Source organism: Giraffa tippelskirchi, chromosome 1 (assembly GCF_054371585.1).
Source record: "Giraffa tippelskirchi isolate mGirTip1 chromosome 1, T2T-mGirTip1v1.2.pri, whole genome shotgun sequence".
In the NCBI taxonomy this organism is placed as follows: domain Eukaryota; kingdom Metazoa; phylum Chordata; class Mammalia; order Artiodactyla; family Giraffidae; genus Giraffa; species Giraffa tippelskirchi.
In genome coordinates this window covers 12,716,029-12,731,314 of record NC_137275.1, presented here as the reverse complement: position 1 = coordinate 12,731,314, position 15,286 = coordinate 12,716,029, and the positions used below count along the sequence as shown (strand labels likewise).

Sequence of the window (15,286 nt, the reverse complement as noted above, 5' to 3'; positions counted from 1 at the left end):
TCAAACAAGCTTCCTTTCAACTTCCTCATTGGTGAAATGGGGATAATTTTTCCTGTCTTAGTGTTATAGTGGAAGCTACCAAGGGCTTCCCTGGTAGCTCAGCTGGTAAAGAATCTACCTGCAATGCAGGAGACCCCAGTTCGATTCCTGGGTTGGGAAGATCCCTTGGAGAAGGGAATGGCTACCCACTCCAGTATTCTGGCCTGGAGAACTCCATGGATAGAGGAGACTGGCAGGCTACTGTCCATGAGGTCACAAAGAGTCGGACACGGCCGAGAAGCTTTCACTTTCATAGTGTTATTATGAAATTCGAAGCAAAGTACACAACAGAGGGCCTGCTGTCTACCAAGGGCTCCATATATGTGAATAGATTCTGATTTGGTAGCATGAGAAATATTGCTCTAGCCCAGGAGTTCTCAATCAGGATGATTCCCACCCAGGGGAAATTTGGCAATGTCTAGAGACATTTTTGATGGTCATGACTGATGTGGGGGGAAAGCAGTGCTGTTGGCACCTGATGGGTAGGAACCAGGGATGCTGCTAAACATTCTACCATGCACAGAACAGCCCCCAAGGAAAAAAAATATCCCTCTCAAATGTCAACAGTGTCAGTGCTGGGAGACTCCTCTAGTCCATCAAAATACCAACTTCAACGTGATACATTCAAACTCTTGCTAGAGACCTATAGTATGCAATTTACAATGCCACCTTTCATTGGTGTTTAATATATAATTATAAAACAATATTTCTATGACTGTCAGCTGGAATTTTGGAAACTTTGTCTCAAAATAGTAGCAGTACAAGCTTGAGTTCCTTCTATCCATGTATGAATTGCTACTGGCAGAACCTGATCCAACTTGCTCAGGTCCACTTGATTACTCATCAGGAAACAGCCTCGTCTTCTAGTCTGGTCGGCAATTCTGGAGTTTATTTTCTGACTTCAGAGGCACACAATCCTCATAATCAGAACCATAAGGGGCTTGCTGTGTGGGGAAGGAGTGGGATGTTGATGATGGTGATTACCACTGTAAGCTGTGATGATTTGAGTGTTTTTTTTCCAGCCAACATTCATTGAGCACTTACTACATTCCAAGCACTAAATGCTAAGTGCTGGGCATTCATGGGAAATAAACTAAACGCTAGGTGCTAGACATTGAGTGGGAAATAAAATAAACACAGCCCCCATGCTAATTCACCTAGCTGCTTTCAGATGGCTTTAGCATATATTATTATATTTGCACAAATCTTTGAAATAGGCAGGAATGGTAGTGGTTAGAGGTGAGAAAGTTACACTTACAGACAAGTGCATAATTAGGATTCTAAGTTGCAAACAGCAAAATGAATCCTAAGTCACATACACATAAAGGGGTAGTATTAAAGGATATTTGTTAGCTTACACAATCCCTGGGATGGCCAGAGAATCGAATAGGGCATGATGCAGCCAGTAACCAAAATCATAGCTCCCCACTGAGCAGGCTACAGGCCCAATCACACTGCTTCTTGCCACTGGCATTGGAGATGCTGAACAGAAGGTGCAACGTGACCATCAATTTCTCTTCTGAAGCCAAATCTCCTTTAGTTGCTTCTAATTGGTGGGATCTAGGTGATGTCCTTTGTCCTAGCTGCAAGGGAAGCTAGGAAAATTGAATTCTGGTTCTGCATTGCAGCGGTAAGCAGGATTCACAAAGTGGAAATTTCCTTCCCTAAAATAAAAAACGCATGCAAAAGATAAAGGGCAGAGCTGCCCTGGTGGATCAGTGGTAAAGAATCCACCTGCCAGTGCAAGAGACACAGGTTCAATCCCTGATTTGCGAAGATCTTGCATGCCACAGAGCAACCAAGCCCATATGCCACAACTACTGAGCCTGTGCTCTAGAGGCCAGGAGCCACAGTTTTTGAGCCCATGCACCTTAGAGCCAGTGCTCCACACCAACACAAGCTACCACAATGAGAAGCCACGCACAGCAACTGGAGAATAGCTCCCCCTCTCCACAACTAGAGAAAAGCCCAGGCAGCAACAAAGACCCAGCACAGCAAAAACTACATGAACAAATAAATTTTTTTTAAAAAAAGATAGTGGTCAGCCACCATAATGACATATGTCCAATCAAAGGGCAACCACGATGCAGAGTCCCAAATCCTGTGATAAGCAAGGCACAGACCATTAGTGGAATATGTGGATTGAGTAGGTAGATTATTGCAGTAATGGCCTCCAATTTGTTTTTGTCTTTCTGTATTCCCACCCCCATCATCCTAGTATTCTATATCTAGTGAAATTATCCTTTAAAATGAAGGAGGCATACGACTTTCTCAAATAAAAACTGAGGGAAATCATACCTACCCTACAAAATATGGTGAAAGAAGATCTTCAGGAAGAAGCAAAATGTTGTAGGTCAGAAACTTGGATCTACATAAAGGAAGGGAGAAGATTAGAGAGGGAACAGTTCAGTTCAGTTCAGTCGCTCAGTCATGTCCGACTCTTTACGACCCCACGGACTGCAGCACGCCAGGTCTCCCTGTCCATCACCAACTCCTGGAATTTACTCAAACTCATGTCCATTGAGTTGGTGATGAGAGAAAGAACAAATACAGATAAAATACAATCTTTTTTTTGTATTTTTCATTGTTCTGTAAAATAATGCTGTTTAAAGTAATAAGAGTAACGATGTATTGGGTGATTATCATGTGTGGATAATGAGATTAATGACAAGAATATCACAGGTATGGGAGAGAGGAGCTAGGAAGGGGAGACACCAGGGTTCAGGGCTGTTACCAGTCCAAGTGCATGTAGCCAGTAAATGAAGGATGAAGAGTCAAACCCTGGCCTCTCTGATCTATATTCCATGGTTTTTTCTCTCCATGAGACCCTTGGTTATTCCCCTGGGAATATATGGAAATGAGCTCCAAGTCTTTTCCTTTGGGCCCCATTTCTCAATTAAAATTGGGGAAACCTCGAGTTTTTCTTTGTTGTTGGTCACATTTCTCTGAGTCACATATGCAAGTGACAGCACCTGTACCTCCACCTCTGTAAAAGACAGCTCATTTATTGCAAAGACTTAGAAATATCTGAGGCCATCTGGTAGACCCAGGGCTCTGGCCTCTCTGGTTCATCCCTTTCACTCACCAATAATCCCAGTCACCATTTACTAAGTGCAGAAGATGTAGCAGGGTCTAGACTAAGAATTTGACATGTATGTGTTAGCATTTACTCCTCTTGGCCTTATTTTCATCCCCAAACAGGACAGTGGATCCAGAGAGGTTAGACAACTCACCTTGATGGGTAGAGCCATGTCTTCCACAAAGGTAATGTTCATGTCTACCACCCAGTGTAGGGACCCTGCCCCTATTGCTCTCCTTTAAAATGGAAACTTTTCAAATGGACAGATAATTTAACCTTTTTGGCACCAACTTGGATTTCGTTGCCAGCTCTCACACTTGTGTGGGAATGCCAGCCCAGCACCTTGGAGTCATTCATTGGAAGTAGGAGTCCCTCTGGTGTGAAGAAGGAATCCTCCTACACTGTTGGTAGGAATGTAAATTGGCGTAATTGCTATGGAGAAAACAGTATGGATGTTCCTTTAAAAACTAAAAATAGAGTTATCATGTGATCCAGCAATCTCACTCCAGGGCATATATCCAGACAAAACTATAATTTGAAAAGATACATGCACCCCAGTGTTCATAGCAGCACTATTTACAACAGCCAAGACATGGAAGCAACCTAAAGGTCCAACAACAGATGAATGGACAAAGAAGATGCGGTACATATATACAATGGAGTATTGCTCAGTCACTTCAGTCATGTTTGACTCTTTGTGACCCCCAAGGACTGTAGTCCGCCAGGCTCCTCAGTCCATGGAATTTTCTAGGCAAGAATGCTGGAGTGGGTTGCCATTTCTTCCTCCAGAAGATCTTCCCAAACCAGGGATTGAAATTCTATCTCCTGTGTCTCCTGCATTGCAGGCAGATTCTTTACCACTGAGATACTCAGCCATAAAAAAGAATGAAATAAATGTTGCTTCCATTTGCAGCAACATGGATGGATCTAGAGACGATCATACTAAGTGAAGTAAGTCAGAGAAGAAAAGACAAATATCATATGGTATCACTTAAATGTGGAATATAAAAATAGTACAAATGAACTTATTTATAAAACAGAAACAGACTCACAGACATAGAAAATAAACTTAGAGTTGCAAAAGGGGAAAAGGTGGGAGAGGGATAATTTAGGAGTTTGGGATCTGCAGAAACAAACGACTATACATATAGCACAAGGAACTACATTCAATATCTGCAATGAATTATAATGGAAAAGAATATGAATAAGAATATACATATATATTTAACATAATCTCTTTGTTATACAGCAGAAACTAACACAACAACAATAACAACAAAAAGATAGGAGACACATTGTGAGGATGGAATACACAGTTTTGGAAAAAAGAAGTGGTTCTGGTCTTGGGAAGTGAGAAGTATAGCCCCCGCACAGGAGAGGGACCCCACAGGGCTTGCTACCTCCTGATCCAAGCGAACTACTTAAGTCCTCAGGGTCAGTCTGGACTGAGTGAGTGAGTGAACCAACAATTACAGGGCAGGCAAAGCAGGTCTGAATCTGTTTTAGAATCAGTTGTCCTCTGCTGTGCCAGGCTCTGTGCGAGCTTCTAAGTGGCCCCTCCACCTTGGCATGTGGTGGGCCAGCAAGCTACCTTTATTAGTTTTGCAGTCATTCGTTATATATTCTTCAAGATCTTACTACATGCTGCTCAAGGCAGGGCAGAAAACAGAAAAAAATTATCTCCCTTTGCAGAGTTTGCATTCCAAGAAGAAAGACAGACAAGAAAGTAAGTTTTTTTTTTAAATTTTTAAACAAAATATTTCAGGAAGTGATCAGTACTCTAAAGAATTAAAATTGCCCTTAAACTCAAACTGAAATAAACTGATCTAGGATGCAGTAACTACCCTCAATAAGAATCTAATAGAAAAGAGTGTGTGTTCTTCTTAAACCAAAGCATGAGGGGCTTCTTCTGCACTGCCCTCCCCACTCCCGCTTTTAGCTGGTCTGGCAAATCATCAACACACCTGCAACTTGTTAGAACTCCTGGGGCCTCTGTCCCAGGGGAGCTAGCACACAACGTCCCAAAACCCTAAAGATGGCTCAGAAACCCAGGGACACTTCCCAGCATCTCAGGCATTATCTTCTAAAAACAAAATGTGGCTGCATGCCAGTGCTTCTAAGATTTGTAAGTTGATTCACTGCTGATACTAGAGACAGACACTGCTTCCAAGAGTAAAGAGGATTTGAACAGCCGAAGGATTTATTTACAAGAAAAGACAAAAGATCTAACACTTGGCACCCCTGCTCTGGAGTTCCTGAACCACCAGATTCCTGCATAACAGACTACAATTTCCCTGCTGTCCTGAGGATCCATTTCTAGCTCTCATTTGGTTCTGGTAGGGAGATCCAGAGGCACTCAAGAGTGGGCAGTGTTGGCAAGAATGCATGGGATGGCTGACGAACATTTTGCATTACTAAATATTCTTTGTGGGAGAAGACTTGAGAGTCCCTTGGACTGCAAGGAGCTCCAACCAGTCATTCCTACAGGAAATCAATGGTGAATATTCATTGGAAGGACGGATGCTGAAGCTGAAGCTCCAATACTTTGGCCACCTGATACGAAGAGCTGACTCATTAGAAAAGGCCCTGATGCTGGGAAAGATTGAAGGCAGGAGGAGAAAGAGATGAGAGAGGATGAGATGCTTGGATGGCTTTGCCAACTCAATGGACATGAGTTTGAGCAGGCTCCAGGAGATGATGAAGGACAGGGATGCCTGGCATGCTGCAGTCTATGGGGTCGCAGAGTCGGACATGACTGAGCAGCTGAACAACAACAAAAATATTCATCTTGTGCTTATTTGGGTATGTGTAAGTCTAGATAGAATTCGTTTAAAGTGTGACATACTAGTTTGCATTCCCACCAACAGTGTAAGAGGGTTCCCTTTTCTCCACACCCTCTCCAGCATTTATTGCTTGTAGACTTTTGGATAGCAGCCATTCTGACTGGTGTGAAATGATACCTCATTGAGGTTTTGATTTGCATTTCTCTAATAATGAGTGATGTTGAGCATCTTTTCATGTGTTTGTTAGCCATCTGTATGTCTTCTTTGGAGAAATGTCTGTGTAGTTCTTTGGCCCATTTTTTGATTTGGTCGTTTATTTTTCTGGAATTCAGCTGCAGAAGTTGCTTGTATATTTTTGAGATTAATTGTTTGTCTGTTGCTTCATTAGCTATTATTTTCTCCCATTCTGAAGGCTGTCTTTTCACCTTGCTTATAGTTTCCTTTGTTGTGCAAAAGCTTTTAATTTTAATTAGGTCCCATTTGTTTATTTTTGCTTTTATTTCCAATATTCTGGGAGGTGGGTCATGGAGGATCCTGCTGTGATTTATGCACTATGGAGAACAGTGTGGAGATTCCTTAAAAAACTGGGAATAGAACTGCCATATGACCCAGCAATCCCACTGCTGGGCATATACACCGAGGAAACCAAAATTGAAAGAGACACGTGTACCCCAATGTTCATCGCAGCACTGTTTACAATAGCCAGGACATGGAAGCAACCTAGATGTCCATCAGCAGACGAATGGATAAGGAAGCTGTGGTACATATACACAATGGAATATTACTCAGCCATTAAAAAAATACATTTGAATCGGTTCTACTGAGATGGATGAAACTGGAGCCCATTATACAGAGTGAAGTAAGCCAGAAAGAAAAACAACAATACAGTATACTAATGCATATATATGGAATTTGAAAGATGGTAACGATAACCCTATATGCGAGTCAGAATAAGAGTCACAGATGCATGGAACAATTTTATGGACTCTGAGGGAGAAGGTGAGGGTGGGACGTTCTGGGAGAATAGCATTGAAACATGTATATTATCGTATGTGAAACAGAACACCATTCCATGTTCGATGCATGAGACAAGGGCTCAGGGCCGGGGCAATGGGATGACCCAGAGGGATGGGATGGGGAGGGAGGTGGGTGGGGGGTCCAGGAAGGGGAACACATGTAAACCCATGGCTGATTCATGTCAATGTATGGCAAAACTATTACAATATTGTAAAGTAATTAGCCCCCAACTAAAATAAATAAATTTATTAAAAAAATAAAAAATAAAGTGTGATATAGATTCATTTTTTTGGCCATCCCACATGGCATGCAGAACTTCCCTGACTAGGGATTGAACCCATACCTTTTTCAGGGGAAGCTCTGGGTCTTAACCACTGGACCAATGGGGAAGTTCTACAGATTCTTTATGTTAGCAACTGGGTTGACATTGAACACTGGAATCGAAAATTTTACAGTATTTCATAAGAATAGTCCATGAGATTTCATCACATTTTCAAAGTAATAAATCATTTTTCACTGGTTTAAAGTATTTTCATTTTAATTTTTCTTCTATTATAATGTATAATTAGCAATTATATTAATTTATGTTCTGTGGTAAGTTATATTCCGACTTTCTGTTTAATAATTTTGAATATTCTAGAAGACAAATATTTTTAAAAACACACATGAAGAGCAATTTTTAAATTATATTTTATATTCTGTGATAATTTATATTCTGCCTTTTAGTTTAAAACACAATTTTGAATATGATAGAAGAAAAATGTTTTTGAAAACATCCATGAAGAATAATTTTTTTTTAAGCCTACAGCACCCGGTATTTCCAGGTCTCCCATCCAAGTACTAACCAGGCCCGACTCTGCTTAGCCTCCGAGATCAGACAAGATGGGGCGCGTTCAGGATGGTATGGCCATAGACTAACTTTTTTTAAATTTTACAATTACTTTAATTTGTGTTCCTGAGGCAAATACATTCTGTTTACTGACTTTGAATATAAATGTTCTCAAAGATCCTTTAGCTCTCTGAGTATGAGTCCAAGTTTTTGCTGGGGATGCCCAGCTCTTATTCCCGGGGGGAGGGGGGGCGGGGGGATGGCTGACAAGCCTCTAGGGTCCAGCTCCGTCATCTTCTTATGTACAAATAACCCCTGACTGCTCCCTACCCACCCTTCCCACCCCCAGCCCCAACCCCACTTACTGCCCAACCCTGACAAAGTGAAGAGTTCCTCCTCTACCCTCCTGTGGCCGTTAGGGCATCCCATGTTCAGGCAGGACATACGTGGGAAGTGTTTGCCTGAAATATTGGGGCAGGAAGCATCATTCAATGAATTGTCCTTCTTTTCATAGCCCCCTCCTGCTGTCTGCATGATATGCCAATCCCTCCTCCAGCCCCCTCAAGGACTAAGAATGTTTCAGTCATCATTTACCCATTTATTGAGTAATTACTATGTGCTGATTAGTATAATAAGCATGTTACAAACATTCACTTATTTTAATCATCCTATAAGATTATTATATGAACAGTAAAGGCTCAGAGACAGATTCATCTATTCATCTCTTTGATGAAACTTATCAAGACTCCTAGGAAATGGTTGCTATTAGGTGCTACAAGTAAAATGAAGGAAGGAAGTGTGTTGCAGACAATTTAATGGTGATATGAAGTTGCATGGTTCTGAAATGATGTCACTGGTGAGTGATTGAGCCCAGCATATCCAGCAGAGGCGTTTAGGCTTTAATCTCTGAGTGTTCAGCCGTGTACTAAAATCCACTCCCACCCCCAGTTGAGTCTGCGAATAGAAGCAGAGTTTTCCAAACATCTGTGGGACTCTGGAACCAAATTTACATTTAACCACAAAAATGCATTTTTATTATCATTCAAAGGAAGTTGCTGATGGCCAGGGAGGGAAAGCAGACATCAGCCATCAATGGAGAATTCCATGAAGACTCTTGCCCCTGACTCTTGCAAGACTTCTGTGGCAAGACTGCCACAAAAATGCATCTGCAACCCTTGTCTGATGATGGACACTGAGAAGAGCCCAAGATGCTCCTCAAGCCACCTGACAAATTTACTCAAGGGCTGTGACCAACTTAAGAATCAGCTAAATGAATATAAGGATGCTAAAGGCTTTTGGGAGTATAGCTGATTAACAATGTTGTGATAGTTTCAGGTGGACAACAGAAGGACTCAGCCGTACATATACATGTGTCCATTCTCCCCCAAACTCCCCTCCGATCCTGGCTGCCACATAACATGAGAGTTTGGGATGGACACGTACACACTGCTATATTTAAAGTGGATAACCCACAAGGTACTACTGTATATAGCACGGGGAGCTCTGCTAGATATTTTGCTCATTTTTGAACAATAGTTCAAGGAGGAAAACATGAAGATTATTCTGAAAAACACCTGACATGTTTTACACAGCAGATAAAGTTTTTTTTAAGTGCATAGATTGATTTTTTTTTGCAAAACACGGGACAAAACTGTCATTGTGATAGCAATAGCAATGATAAGAAATCTGTCGCAGGACACACTGCAGGAGTGTGGTATTTACAAAAGCTATTGATAAAATGTGTTCGATAAGTCATTCATTCATGAAATACAAGGAAGAATAGCAGCAATATTTCTGGAGTCAATTGCTGTGCTGGGTGCTCAGGATTCAGCTCGGAGTAATACAGAAGGTGTACAGGAAAGACAAATAGGAAACGGAGAGGGAAGCATGAGAAGCTAGGGGAGAGAACACAGCAAGTGGTTCCTCTAGCCTGGAATCAGAAAATGCTTTATCGGGGAACAGACAGTCCAGTCACCAGAAGTCTGAGCCTCATTGCATTAGGATTGGGAGCAGGGAATAGTGTTTCAGGCAGGGGAATAGCATGCTCAGAAGCCCAGGCATCATAGAGAAAATGACACATTTGTGGCACATTATTATTGGAGTGTAGGTGATTGACAATGCTGTGTTAGTTTCAGGTATATTGCAGTGAGCCAGTTATACATATGCTTACATGTGTGTGCATGTCTCTCTGTGTGTGTTCAGTCACTCAGTCATGTCCAACTCTTTGTGACCCCATGGACTGCAGCTCACCAGGCTCCTCTGTCAGTGGGATTTCCCAGGCAAGAATACTGGAGTGGGTTGCCATTTCCTCCTCCAGGGGAACTTCTCGACCCAGGGATCGAACCTGCATCTCTTGTGTCTCCTGCATTGAAGGCAGATTCTTTACCGCTGAGCCACTGGATCACAACAAACTGTGGAAAATTCATCAAGAGATGGGAATACCAGGCCACCTTATCTGCCTCCTGAGAAATCTGTATGAAGGTCAAGAAGCAACAGTTAGAACCGGACATGGAACAACAGACTGGTTGAAAATTGGGAAAGGAGTACATCAAGGCTGTATATTGTCACCTTGCTTATTTAACTTATATACAGAGTGCATCATGAGAAATGCTGGACCAGATGAAGCACAAGCTGAAATCAAGATTGCTGGGAGAAATATCAATAACCTCAGATATGCAGATGACACCACCCTTATGGCAGAAAGTGAAGAAGAACTAAGGAGCCTCTTGATGAAAGTGAAAGAGGAGAGTGAAAAAGCTGGCTTAAAACTCAACATTAAAAAAATGAAGATCATGGCATCTGGTCCCATCACTTCATGGGAAATAGATGGGGAAACAGTGGAAACAGTGACAGATTTTCTTTCCTTAGGCTCCAAAATCACTGCAGATGGTGACTGCAGCCATGAAATTAAAAGACGCTTGTTCCTTGGAAGAAAAGCTATGACCAACCTAGACAGCATATTAAAAAGCAGAGACATTATTAGAGGTCCATCTAGTCAAAGCTATGGTTTTTCCAGTAGTCATGTATGGATGTGAGAGTTGGACTATAAAGAAAGCTGAGCACCAAAGAATTGATGTTTTTGAACTGTGGTACTGGAGAAAGCTCTTGAGAGTTCCTTGGACTGCAAGGAGATCCAACTAGTCAATCACAAAGGAAATCAGTCCTGAATATTCTGATGCTGAAGCTGAAACTTCAAAAATTTGGCCATCAAATGCCAAGAGCTGACTCATTGGAAAAGACCCTGATGCTGGGAAATATTGAAGGCAAAAGAAGAGGGTAGCAGAGGATGAGATGGTTGGATGGCATCACTGACTTGATGGACATGAGTTTGAGGAAGCTCCGGAAGTTGGTGATGGACAGGGAAGACTGGAGTGCTGCAGTCCATGGGGTTGCAAAGAGTCAGACACGACTGAGTGACCGAACTGAACTGAACTGAACTGACTGAGCCACTGGAGAAGCCTATACATACATACATACACATATACATACATATATACGTATATATGTATATACATATACATATAATTTTTCCCTTATAGGTTATTACAAAATATTGAGCATAGTTTCCTGTGCTATGCAGTATGTCCTTGTTGGTTATGTATTTTATATATAGTAGTTTTGTATATGTTAATCTCAAATTCTTAATTTATCCCTCTCCTCTCCTTTCCTCTTTGGTAACCATAAATTTGTTTTCTATGTCTATGGGCCTATTTCTGTTTAGTATATAAGTTCATTTTTAAGGGGCACATGTTTTACAAACATGTGACACCCATGCATAAGAGGTTATTGTTATAGTGTAGTTGTTGAGAAAGGCTTGATTGCTTTCCATATATCTTCTGGTTCATTTTTCAAGACTAATTCTGTAGATATAGGAAGCCCAGCTGCTGTTGAAAACTCTGCTGAACAGATGAATAAGCAAATAATAAGAATGCAGAGATTTAGTTGAAACAGAATTAGGAAGACCTAAAAGTAAAGTGTGAAATCGGCATGACCGGCCTGGAAATGTATGCGATATTCCTCCATAATTTTGTAATATTTTTAGGGTCCTACATCTGTGCATCAGTGAATTCAGCCGAGTGTGAAAAACAATCTGAAAGTCTGTGGTGAGTAAATATAGTCTATGTGCGTTTATTTGGCATATTTGGATACCCCGAGCCAATGAAGATGGTTTAGGGACATCCCAAATGGTGAGGAGCATCAGCTCTGGGACCCAGAAGATCTATGATTTCTTACCAGCCCGCAGGCGGATTCTTTACTGTCTGAGGCACCAAGGAAGCCCTCCAGCCCATGACCAGCAGCATATTTTTGGCAAGACACTTGACTCCTTTGAACCTAAGATTCTCAAGAGTAAAATGAGGATTTATACCCATCTCTTGGGATGTTTTAAGAATTTTCCACAGTTTATTGTGATCCACACAGTCAAAGGCTTTGGCATAGTCAATAAACCAGAAATAGATATCTTTATGGAACTCTCTTGCTTTTTCGATGATCCAGCAGATGTTAGCAATTTGATCTCTGTTTCCTCTGCCTTTTCTAAAAGCAGCTTGAACATCTGGAAGTTCACGTTTCACGTATTGCTGAAGCCTGGCTTGGAGAATGTTGAGCATTACTTTACTAGCGTATGAGATGAATGCAATTGTGCGGTAGTTTGAGCACTCTTTAGCATTGCCTTTCTTTGGGATTGGAATGAAAACTGACCTTTTCCAGTCCTGTGGCCACTGCTGAGTTTTCCAGATTTGCTGGCATATTGAGTGCAGCACTTTCACAGCATCATCTTTCAGGATTTGAAATAGCTCAACTGGAATTCCATCACCTCCACTCGCTTTGTTTGTAGTGATGCTTTCTAAGGCCCACTTGACTTCACATTCCAGGATGTCTGGCTCTAGGTGAGTGATCACACCATCATGATTATCTGGGTCATGAAGATCTTTTTTGTACAGTTCTTCTGTGTATTCTTGCCACCTCTTCTTAATATCTTCTGCTTCTGTTAGGTCCATACCATTTCTGTCCTTTATTGAGCCCATCTTTGCATGAAAAGTTCCCTTGGTATGTCTAATTTTCTTGAAGAGATCTCTAGTCTTTCCCATTTTGTTTTTTTCCTCTATTTCTTTGCACTGATCGCTGAGGAAGGCTTTCTTATTTCTCCTTGCTATTCTTTGGAACTCTGCATTCAGATGGGAATATCTTTTCTTTTCACCTTTGCTTTTCGCTTCTCTTCTTTTCACAGCTATTTGTAAGGCCTCCTCAGACAGCCATTTTGCTTTTTTGCATTTCTTTTCCATGGGGATGGTCTTGATCCCTGTCTCCTGTACAATGTCACGAACCTCTGTCCATAGTTCATCAGGCACTCTGTCTATCAGATCTAGTCCCTTAAATCTATTTGTCACTTCCACTGTATAATCATAAGGGATTTGATTTAGGTCATACCTGAAGGCAATGGCACCCCACTCCAGTACTCTTGCCTGGAAAATCCCATGAACAGAGGAGCCTGGTAGGCTACATACAGTCCGTGGGGTCGCTAAGAGTCAGACACGACTGAGCGACTTCACTTCCACTTTTCCCTTTCATGTACTGGAGAAGGAAATGGCAACCCACTCCAGTATTCTTACCTGGAGAATCCCAGGGATGGCGGAGCCTGGTGGGCTGCCGTCTATGGGGTCGCACAGACTCAGACACGACTGAAGCGACTTAGCAGCAGCAGCAGTAGCAGCATACGTGAATGGTCTAGTGGTTTTCCCTACTTTCTTCAATTTAAGTCTGAATTTGGCAATAAGGAGCTCATGACCTGAGCCACAGTGGATCACAGTAAACTGTGGAAAATTCTGAAAGAGATGGAAATACCAGACCATCTGACCTGTCTCTTGAGAAAACTGTATGCAGGTCAGGAAGCAACAGTTAGAACTGGACATGGAACAACAGACTGGTTCCAAATAGGAAAAGGAGTACGTCAAGGCTGTATACTGTCACCCTGCTTATTTAACTTATATGCAGAGTACATCATGAGAAGCACTGGGCTGGATGAAGCACAAGCTGGAATCAAGATTGCTGGGAGAAATATCAATAACCTCAGATATGCAGATGTCACTACCCTTATGGCAGAAAGTGAAGAAGAACTAAAGAGCCTCTTGATGAAAGTGAAAGAGGAGAGTGAAAAAGTTGGCTTAAAGCTCAACATTCAGAAAACTAAGATCATGGCATCTGGTCCCATCACTTCATGGGAAATAGGTGGGGAAACAGTGGAAACAGTGTCAGATTTTATTTTGGGGGGCTCCAAAATCGCTGCAGATGGTTATTGCAGCCATGAAATTAAAAGACACTTACTCCTTGGAAGGAAAGTTATGATCAACCTAGACAGCATATTTAAAAGCAGAGACATTACTTTGCCAACAAAGGTCCGTCTAGTCAAGGCTATGGTTTTTCCAGTAGTCATGTATGGATGTCAGAGTTGGACGTTGAAGAAAGCTGAATGCCGAAGAATTGATGCTTTTGAACTGTGGTGTTGGGGAAGACTCTTGAGAGTCCTTTGGACTGCAAGAAAATCCAACCAGTCCATCCTAAAGGAGATCAGTCCTGGGTGTTCATTGGAAGGACTGATGTTGAAGCTGCAACTCCAATACATTGGCCACCTCATGCAAAGAGCTGACTCATTGGAAAAGACTCTAATGCTGGGAAGGATTAGGGGCAGAAGGAGAAGGGGACGACAGAGGATGAGATGGCTGGATGGCTTCACTGACTCAATGGACATGGGTTTGGATAGACTCCGGGAGTTGGTGATGGACAAGGAGGCCTGGCGTGCTGCGATTCATGGGGTTGCAAGGAGTCGGACACGACTGAGTGACTGAACTGAACTGAACTCGGGATGTTTGCTCAGAAAGTTTTGAGAGCTACAGCTATGAGTGCTCAGAACCCATTTCTGCCCTCCTTACCTTCCTGATTCCTTGCCTTAAGCTAGCCGCCCTCTCAGAAACTATGGCCTTTTCATGAAGGAAAAAAGGAACTATTCACAGAAAAAAAAAACATAGTAGGTCACACTTAACACGAATCCTCGTGCCAGCAATGTGGACGCACAGCCGGTTTCTGAAATGGTTCCTGAAGAGGCGAAATGTTTTCCACCCAAGGTTTAAGTCCTTCTTGCCCACTTCCTGCCCTGGGTGTGTGTTGGCTTCGAGGCTTCCTGAAAGGATGGAGGCCAAAACACTCAAAGTGCTTCCCGAGGGAGGAAGCCTTAACCTCGGAAAGGCTGGAATCCACAGGACCAGGAAGATGAATGGAGGTTTCAGGAGCCCTTGTTTATGGTGGCAGTGCTGGGCGCTGGCCTCCCAAGACTTCATGTTATGGGAGGAAAAGTGACAAGGGCACTGTTGATTCATTCCTTCCACCCACATTCTCAGTCCTTCTAGCAGGTCCAAGCCCTCAACCAGCTCCTAGGGATGAAGATGGTGTGTCCCAGTGCCTGAGCCGCTCAGGGTGCAGTGTCTTGAGGAGCTGGGGGTGGGAACTGTATTTCTGGGGTTGGAAATCACACACACACACACACAC

General features: G+C 42.3%; 1 pseudogene; it reads right to left on the bottom strand.

Moving 5' to 3' along the window:
• Positions 1 to 7,717: 7,717 nt before the first annotated feature.
• LOC145521507 (5S ribosomal RNA) lies at positions 7,718 to 7,833 on the bottom strand (annotated as a pseudogene).
• Between the last annotated feature and the right edge of the window lie 7,453 nt (positions 7,834 to 15,286).